This window comes from Thalia democratica, chromosome 9, assembly GCF_965202585.1.
Source record: "Thalia democratica chromosome 9, ktThaDemo2.hap1.1, whole genome shotgun sequence".
In the NCBI taxonomy this organism is placed as follows: Eukaryota; Metazoa; Chordata; class Thaliacea; order Salpida; family Salpidae; genus Thalia; species Thalia democratica.
The window spans coordinates 19,806,550-19,814,848 of record NC_139173.1 but is presented as its reverse complement, the minus strand read 5'-3'; the positions used below and the strand labels follow the sequence as shown (position 1 = coordinate 19,814,848).

General features: G+C 26.9%; 1 non-coding gene across 1 annotated transcript; it reads right to left on the bottom strand.

Annotated features, from left to right (window-relative positions):
* Window positions 1–2,532: 2,532 nt before the first annotated feature.
* On the bottom strand, window positions 2,533–2,681 carry LOC145845301 (U8 small nucleolar RNA). The gene has a single exon (XR_014370345.1). It is a non-coding gene; the product is annotated as a U8 small nucleolar RNA (small nucleolar RNA).
* Between the last annotated feature and the right edge of the window lie 5,618 nt (window positions 2,682–8,299).

The window sequence follows — 8,299 nt, the reverse complement described above, 5'->3', positions numbered from 1 at the left end:
TTTGGTTAGCCTATGTTTTAGCTTTATGAACTAAAGCTGATTCAGACTTTTTTTAATTTTAAACTGGATGCCCTGTTATAAACAAAACTTTTTTATTAACTTTAAAATATACTTCCAAAACATAAGTTAGTCAAACTATGTAATCTGATTTTTGAATTTAAAATTAAAAATATTTTTTTGTTAAAATATCTTTATATTTATACTATGCAGGTACTTTATAAATTACAATAATTTTCAGGAGTTCTTTAGCACTGTTTTTTCAACTCTTTTGCTATAATAAATATATTCGGGTGAGTTATTTTTAACCTAAAACACTTGTTTTTTTTTATGGTAGAAAAATATCAGTCTTTCTCTTTCCTCTACTACAATTAACATTTTTTGAAGGTCAAGCAAGTAAGTGTTTCAACATGTGTAATTTCACTTGCCCCTTTAAAAATAACATAAACTAACCAAAAAAAAATATATATTTTAAATGAAAAAAAAAACCCTTGGTGATACATCATTTAGCAAATACTCAGTAAAATTTCAACATTAAAAACCACAATGGGTGGGAAAATAATGAAGCTCAAATCCCCAAACAAGTATCTTATTTTGAAGTTTTAATTGTTTATTTATGCAATAAATTTTTCAATATACTTTTTATTAACTGTGTGTAGAAATTTTTAAAGTAATCAAAAAGTCAATAAGTATATTTAACTGTTATTAGAGGCATTGCATATTGTGATTAGTTATTGGGTGTTGTGTACAGCTAGATGACTAAGAGGTCTTTTTGTATACCAGGTCCTTAGACCAAATTTTTTGATACTTTTAGTTTTATTTTTTTCAATTAACTTAAAATTATATTATAAAGTTTTATAAATGTGATATTAGTGATAAAGACTGAAAATTATAATTTACATGCTTTTCATCACTTTAGAAAACTTAGCTTTGTAAAACTAGCATTGTTTGTATTTCGTTTCTACAGTTAAAATACTATAAACACTAGCAGCGCTACAGCACTAAATAGTTTAACCAAAGACAAATTTTACTTTTAAAAAGACCAACACACCAAAAGAGAAATAGTAATAAAATATAACTTAGAGAGCTGTTTAAAGTTTATTGTATTTATTAAAAACTTTTATTTGATACATTGAAAAAACAATATTATTTGTTAAGTAATTTCTCTACATACGTTATACTTTTTTCTTACTAAAGTAATAAAAAAAATTTTTTTAATATTCGTTAAACATAGACAAATAAACAGAAGAAATTTTTGTCCACGATCAACAGCGCTTAACTAAAGGTAAAAATTAGTTAAATATCTATTTTTAACTAATATTTTAACTTATTTTAAATCTTTAAGAAAATAATAAAATGTAATACAATTGTAATGAATAATTAAATAAAGCAAACGTTTAATTAAACAAATAAAAACGTAACACAACTGTACTATTTAGCTATATAGATAGAGTATAAATGTAATCAATAAAGATTCAACTACATAAACAAACTGTTCGAACAAAAATTATTTTTTGCTTACATAATTCAGTTCTGGATTCAGTTTCAGGGTAAATATGAAAATACCTTTTGGAAACTTTAAATAAGAATTGACACGTGCTATTAATACTACTTTTGAAATAACCACATTATAGTTTATCTAATATAAATTACCACAAAATATTTCAAATTACTTATCAGAAGTTGGTCAAGTGCTAAAAACTGTTATTTTTTCTGTACTTTAACAATATCCTTTTACCTGTTAAAAAACCTAATTTTGTTCAAAGGACTTTAGTTAGGTGTTATTAAATCTACTTATTAAATTGTTACTTTTATGGCCCACCCCGTATTTTTGTTTACAAAAAACATACATAGTTTAAGGTTGTATTGCTGGTGTTAACAATGAACAGTTTGTCTCTTTTCTAGTTTTCTTTTTTTTTTAATAAATAAAAAGTAACGTTTTAGTTAGCTCATAAAACTAAAAACAGTCAGATAAAAACAAAAATTCAAAAAATGAGCAAAAATATCTCAAATTCTGATGATAAAAAAAACTATATGTAATAGCTCGTAAGAAACTTTATAAGCATGTGGTGTACGACTTGATAACTGAAAAGCTCCTTTGTACACCAAATCCTTAGACAAAACATTTTGAGCGCTTTTTTTATCCTTCAATAAACAATATGACTTAAATATACAAACTTTTAAAGTTTACTTGATTGCTGACGTGATGTTTTAATTTTCCGACGATAATGACTTTAGAAATTTTAATTAAAACAATATGACGATAGAGCCTGTATGAATTTGGTTATTGTAAAAAAACTAACTTAGTTGTTAATATTAAAAGATTGAGTTTTTAAATTTCAACTTTGATTAGTAAAAAAAAAAGACATTTGTACAAAGGAAACATTAAACGAAAACAGGCAAACTAGTTTTAAATATTTTCTTTATTCGAACTATATAAGACAATGAATAAGAAAAATTATCGTGAGTTGCCAATTAAGCATACAGTTTATTAAATTCTTTCTCAAAAGTGATAACTCTTCATTCATGGCTAGCATCAGACAATCCTCAATCAGAGTTGCGATTCCAATTGAGGCGCGGTAGAATATAACTCATGTGAGAATCATCATACCGCAGTCATCATTTGATGATCTTACTGGTCTACTACTTGAGTAGACGCAGGTAAGGATCACCCATACTGAAGAGTGGTGATAATTGTCAACTGTCTATAAATATTTTATTGCATGCAAGTAATAGTTTGCTTGTGACGTCATAATACACTACAACGTTTCGCTTCATCGCACGCGAACATGAAAGAGAATTAAAGTACAGGAGGGTTTGTGTTTTATAAAAAGTTAAGCTTTTGTTTAATCCTTTTAGTATGCTGCAAAATATTCTATATAACGACTTATTAGAATTTAAATTTTTTAAGCAAATTATATTCAAAAGTATTGTTTTAAATTTAATAAAGTTATCATCTTAGTTTATCTTTAAAAATTGAATGTTTATATTTTGAGTGTATAACTAAATAGTTAAACTAGTAAAATCAACAAACATTTTCCTTATAACCACTAACATTTAAAAAAAATTAATGACTTAGATCAGCTATATATATTTTTTTTCATTAGTTTTCTTTTAATTATAATTATGAAAAAAATTGTACAATGTGTGCCCTTTTCTTTGACAATCGATTTTTAATATCAATTAATCTTTTTTGATAGATTTTAATCTTAGCTACCAGATACTTTTTACAGCTTAACAAAACTCAAAGTATTTTTCGAGATAAAAGGGGTCAAAGCCGGCCAGCTCAATAGCTTCCTTATAGAAGGTGGAAACTAAAAAGGCGAAAAAAAAACCATTTCATTAAAAATCTACCTCCACCTACAGTTTTTAAGCAATCTTATTCAAATTTTTACAGTTTACTCTTTACTAAATTTCAAATCATTTGACTTAAGAAACTTTTTTATTTTGAGAAAAATTCCCCTTTTTTTCAAAAAAAAGAGTTCTTTTTTGTGAATTTTAGACATTAAATTTGTAAATTTCAATTATTTGAAATTCCAGCACTCAAAAGCTTTTAAACTGTGTAAGGAATATTTTTTGAAAATTTGTGGTACCTAGCTTAAAAAACCTAGGAGGAAATAGATTTTTAGTGAAATTAATATTTCCGCGTTTTTAGCTTGCGCCTTCTATTAGGTCCCTGTGGAACTCTCCGGCTTTGTCCGTTTATATCACAAAAACTACTTTGAATTTTGTAAAGCTATAAAAAGCATATGGTAGCTAAGATAGTATTCTATTAAATAAGATTAACTTGTAAAAAAAGTGTTTAACCCCCCTATAGCCTTAATTATAAACATTACTTAAAATGTTCAACCTTGTGGCTAGCTGTTCTACTGATTATAAGCTTACAGTAATAATTTTTTTAATGGTTTTCCTAAACCTCATTCTGACTCAGGTAAGTTTATAATCACTCAGATTAGTTTTTTTGAATCAAAGAGTGGCAACCCTGATATTAGCTAAAATTAGGTGATATTCTGGTTGCCAAAAATCATGGAAAGTTTATAAATTTAGCAAAAAAGATATTTTAGTGTTTTTTATTGTACTTTCAATTTGAAGTTTTTTTTTACTGTTCTTTCAATTTCAGGTTTTTCTTTTGTTCTTTCAATTTTAATAAAACTTATATGTAAATTTTGTTCAGAAAATTAGCAAACATACCAGCTACTATTTTTAACTGTTAATCTGAACTAGACCTTAATAACATATCATAAACTTTTTTATATTTAATTATTTTAGTAGCCAATAATACTTTTATCTAAATTTTTTTAAACTATAATTTTTCAAAATTCAAAAGCATATAGGTAGATATAACAAATAAAAGATAAACTTCACACAATTATACTTAGTTAGTAGTTAGTTATATAAAATTGCATTATTGTACATAGTAGTTTTTATACTACTTGCATTATAAATAACATAGAGTATTAAAAATCCGGTTCCAGATCCGTCCGAATTTTAATTTGATAAAAATATCCAGTTCCGGCCGGACCTTAATTTGAAAAATAAATCCGGATTCGGTTCCGGCCGGATCTTAATTTGAAAAAAAACCCGGATCCGGTTCCGGCAGGATCCTAATTTGAAAAAAAAGACCGGATCCGGGTCCGGTACATCACTGTTTGACAAAAAACCGAAGACACGGTTCACAAAGCTTTAAGTATAGAGATTTATTAAAAAAAAATATTATATAAAATTGCAAATGATATTAGAACTATAAGCTCTTTTAGGTAAATTAAGGTTGTTTACTATTGTCAAAAACCGTGCAATGATTAAAACAATTAAACATTTACGTTTCTGAGAAAAAACTTATTTGACTTATTTTGTTGAATAAAATTACTTCATTCAAATTCATACGCTATGCTAGACTACTATTATGAAAAAAAATATATTGAAACAGCTATTTCTAAAGTTTATGTTATACAAAAAGTCTAAGTTTTTTAAACGCTTTCAAAACTTTATGAGGTTGTTTGATATAGTAATTCGTTAATAAAACATTATTTTTTTTAGTTAAAACATCAACAAAGTTTAGCTCAAAATGTACATGTTAAAATTGTTTGTTTATGTCACGTGTTTAAGCTTAAAAAAGATTTCCTTTTAAACTAAACCTTTGAGTTGTTTTATATTCAAAACTGTACAAACCAAACAGGACTTTTTATTGTAACAAAAATGAATGACTAATCAACAAATAGCAAATATTTATCAAACTGTAACAAAGCAGTTAGACTAAATAAGGAAACGTTATAATTTAAATAGGTCCGCTTACATAACTTAGGTTGTAAACTGGAGTAATTTATCTTTAAACGTTTCCGTCTTTATTTCAAGTATCGTTTTCAATAATAGTTTTGCTATACTTTGGATTTTTGTCAGTAAGTTATTAACGCCGGATCTAACAATGTTGATTACATTTGATTCTACTAAAAGCTATATGTCTATATGTTTTACTTTTTATTTTGTATAAAGCTTAATCATCGAGTTTTATGTAAATTGGTTGACAAATAAAAATTGTTTTAGAGAAAAACTAGTCCAAGCTACAACTTTATTTTTTTATAATTAAGATTAAGTTAAACCTTTAAAAACGTATTTCAGGATTGTTTCTACTTGTTTAATGACTTTAATTTACGGTTAAAACATTTAATACTGTTAGTAGGTCATTATTACAATGCACGTAATAGTTTTAAAAAAAGTCATTATGTTTTGGTTCAGAGGTTGTCAAACTGACTGCGGCCAAGTCTGCCAAAAGTTTCTGAATATGCATGTTTCAGGCCAAAAAGTTTTGCTCAACTTTTTATACTAAAAGTATCAGACTTTTTTCATTTAATATGCTCGCAAAATATTTTTTAGAAAACTTACCCCCACTATCAAAGGCTGTTGACCCCTGGTTAACATGATTAAAATTAAGTAGAGATAGTTTTATCAACAAACAAAACAACTTAAAAATGTTTTTTTTTTCTTTTAATATTGTTAATTTGTTTTTATTTTTATGTAACTTGTTTAATATTTATTAAGTACTACAATTTCAATATAAATTCATTTAGAGGAAAATAACAATATAGTTAAAGTCTTTGATTAGTTGTATTTCTTAAAGAAAAAGAAAAATTTTAAAAATTATATTTTTATAAATTTTAGCATACTTTACAAAGCTTTTTAACTATACCAATGGTAAAAGCAATTACTTGTATAAGCAAAAGTTCAAGACATATAATAATGTATATTATGTATTATTTTCATTACCAAAAAGTTATAGATTAAGTATTTTATGTTGTATAGTATCCTAGAACTATTTAAATATTCTGCAGGTTTTATATTTTTAAACATATATTAGAAACAAACTCGAAATTAAAATTTTCATGTCCTACTATTTTTTTCTTTTTTCAATAGTTTTCACTTTGTTGATCAAAAGTTATTTAACAACACAAAAAGATGATGACTTTAAGTACTATTTATTTGAGTACTACCCAAATCCAAGTACCTAAAAATTTTTATGTATTCTAATTTAAGTATAATATTATCGATAAATAATTGCTAGAACAATCTATATTTTTATATTCTTGTAACAACACTAAGATAAGTTTTTAATTTTCGTCTTTGTTTATATTATATTTTATAAAAATAAGTTTTATTATACCATAAAAACAAACATTTAAAAGAACACAAAGTGATAACTTAAATTGCACCAAGTCTCGCCATATTTTTACAGAATATGAAAATTTCATTCCAACAAGAAGCTGCACTGAAAACGAGACACAATGCAGGAACACTTACGGACGACAAATTTGCGCTGAAGAAAAAACGAGGCGGGCGGCTTGTGCGGAATACTCGTATTACATGTGCGATGACAACAGCATGCATATAACAGAGATAGATACCGACGAAAGTTTTGTGAACTACTCCACATTTCATCGGTAAACATGTGCAAACAAATATCAGAGTTGTTTAAATATATATTAAATAGTAAAAAAAAAATTTCAAACTAGGTAAAACTGTATGCATTTAGATTTAATTGTTTAGGGAAACTTTTATTTATTAATCATTTTAATCTCAAGACATAACTTTTTTTTTCGAAGTGCTAACAAAATAACTGTTTTTAGTTGTTATGCATGCATAAAAAAAGAATCTCATTGGATTTTTAACTATATTGAGTTAAAAGTTAACAGAAATGGAAGCGAAAAATCATTTCAAGACAGACTTGCAGCAAGTTGTGACTATAAGAAAGTTAATATTTATATCAAACTTATATCATTCAAAAAGTAAACTCACTGTGCTTGAATTGTTTTTTAAAACTGACCTCTTGAAGTTAACTCTTCAAAAAACAGGCTTCACAGATAGCATGTGAACATAGTTTCGAGTTTGAGTGCAAATCAGGCAAAACAAAGTGCGTTCATAGGAGTTCTGTCAACAACAACATACAAGACTGCAGTGACGGGTCGGATGAAAATGTTGAAAATTTTATCTGTTTCGAATACGAGTTTAGCTGTACAATGAACAATAATCCAATTGCTGACTTAAATGGAGGTTAAAATACAATTTCATTAACTTATAAACTAGTTATGTAAGTTGTATTTAAGTTACTATGGTTTAAAAACAGGAAACCACCACGCAATCACACACAACAGATGTCTTTCTTACGAAATGGTCGGAGATGGTAATTCTGACTGCCCGTTTGGAATAGAAGAAAAAAAAATATTTATCACAAACTGCACGCACGACCAGTTGTTTTTGTGCATAGATCAAAGTAGGTGCTTACCAAAGAAACTAAAATACAACGGATACGTAAACTGCATTGATGGATCCGACGAAATAGAAGGTTGTAAATACAACCAAACGTATCTTCGTTATTTTGTATCTAACAAGGCTTTTATTTATGCTCGGTCTAACTTTATAACAAAGTTTACTAACGAGTCTTTTTCTGATATAATTCGTTTAAACCAAAGCAAGATGCTTGAAAGAATCAAAAAGTTTGTTTCAATGAACATGTTTGGCTTAAAGTGTGAAATACCCACAATTGATGTTTTAGACTTTGGCTACATTTTAAAAAATGTCACAGTACCTCAGCCTAAATTACCCTTCAACAAAAACAATACACACTGTATTAATCAAGAAGACAGCTGTTTCGATCAGTATGGAAAAATTTCGTGTTTTAGATGCTTTGATGGAACAATTGTCCTCAAAAACCAAGTGTGCGATGGAACAGTAGATTGCCAGGACTTGTCGGATGAATGTGCGTGCGAAAAGTCAGAAGTTCGACCTCTTTGTCGTTTCTTTCACGAAGTTA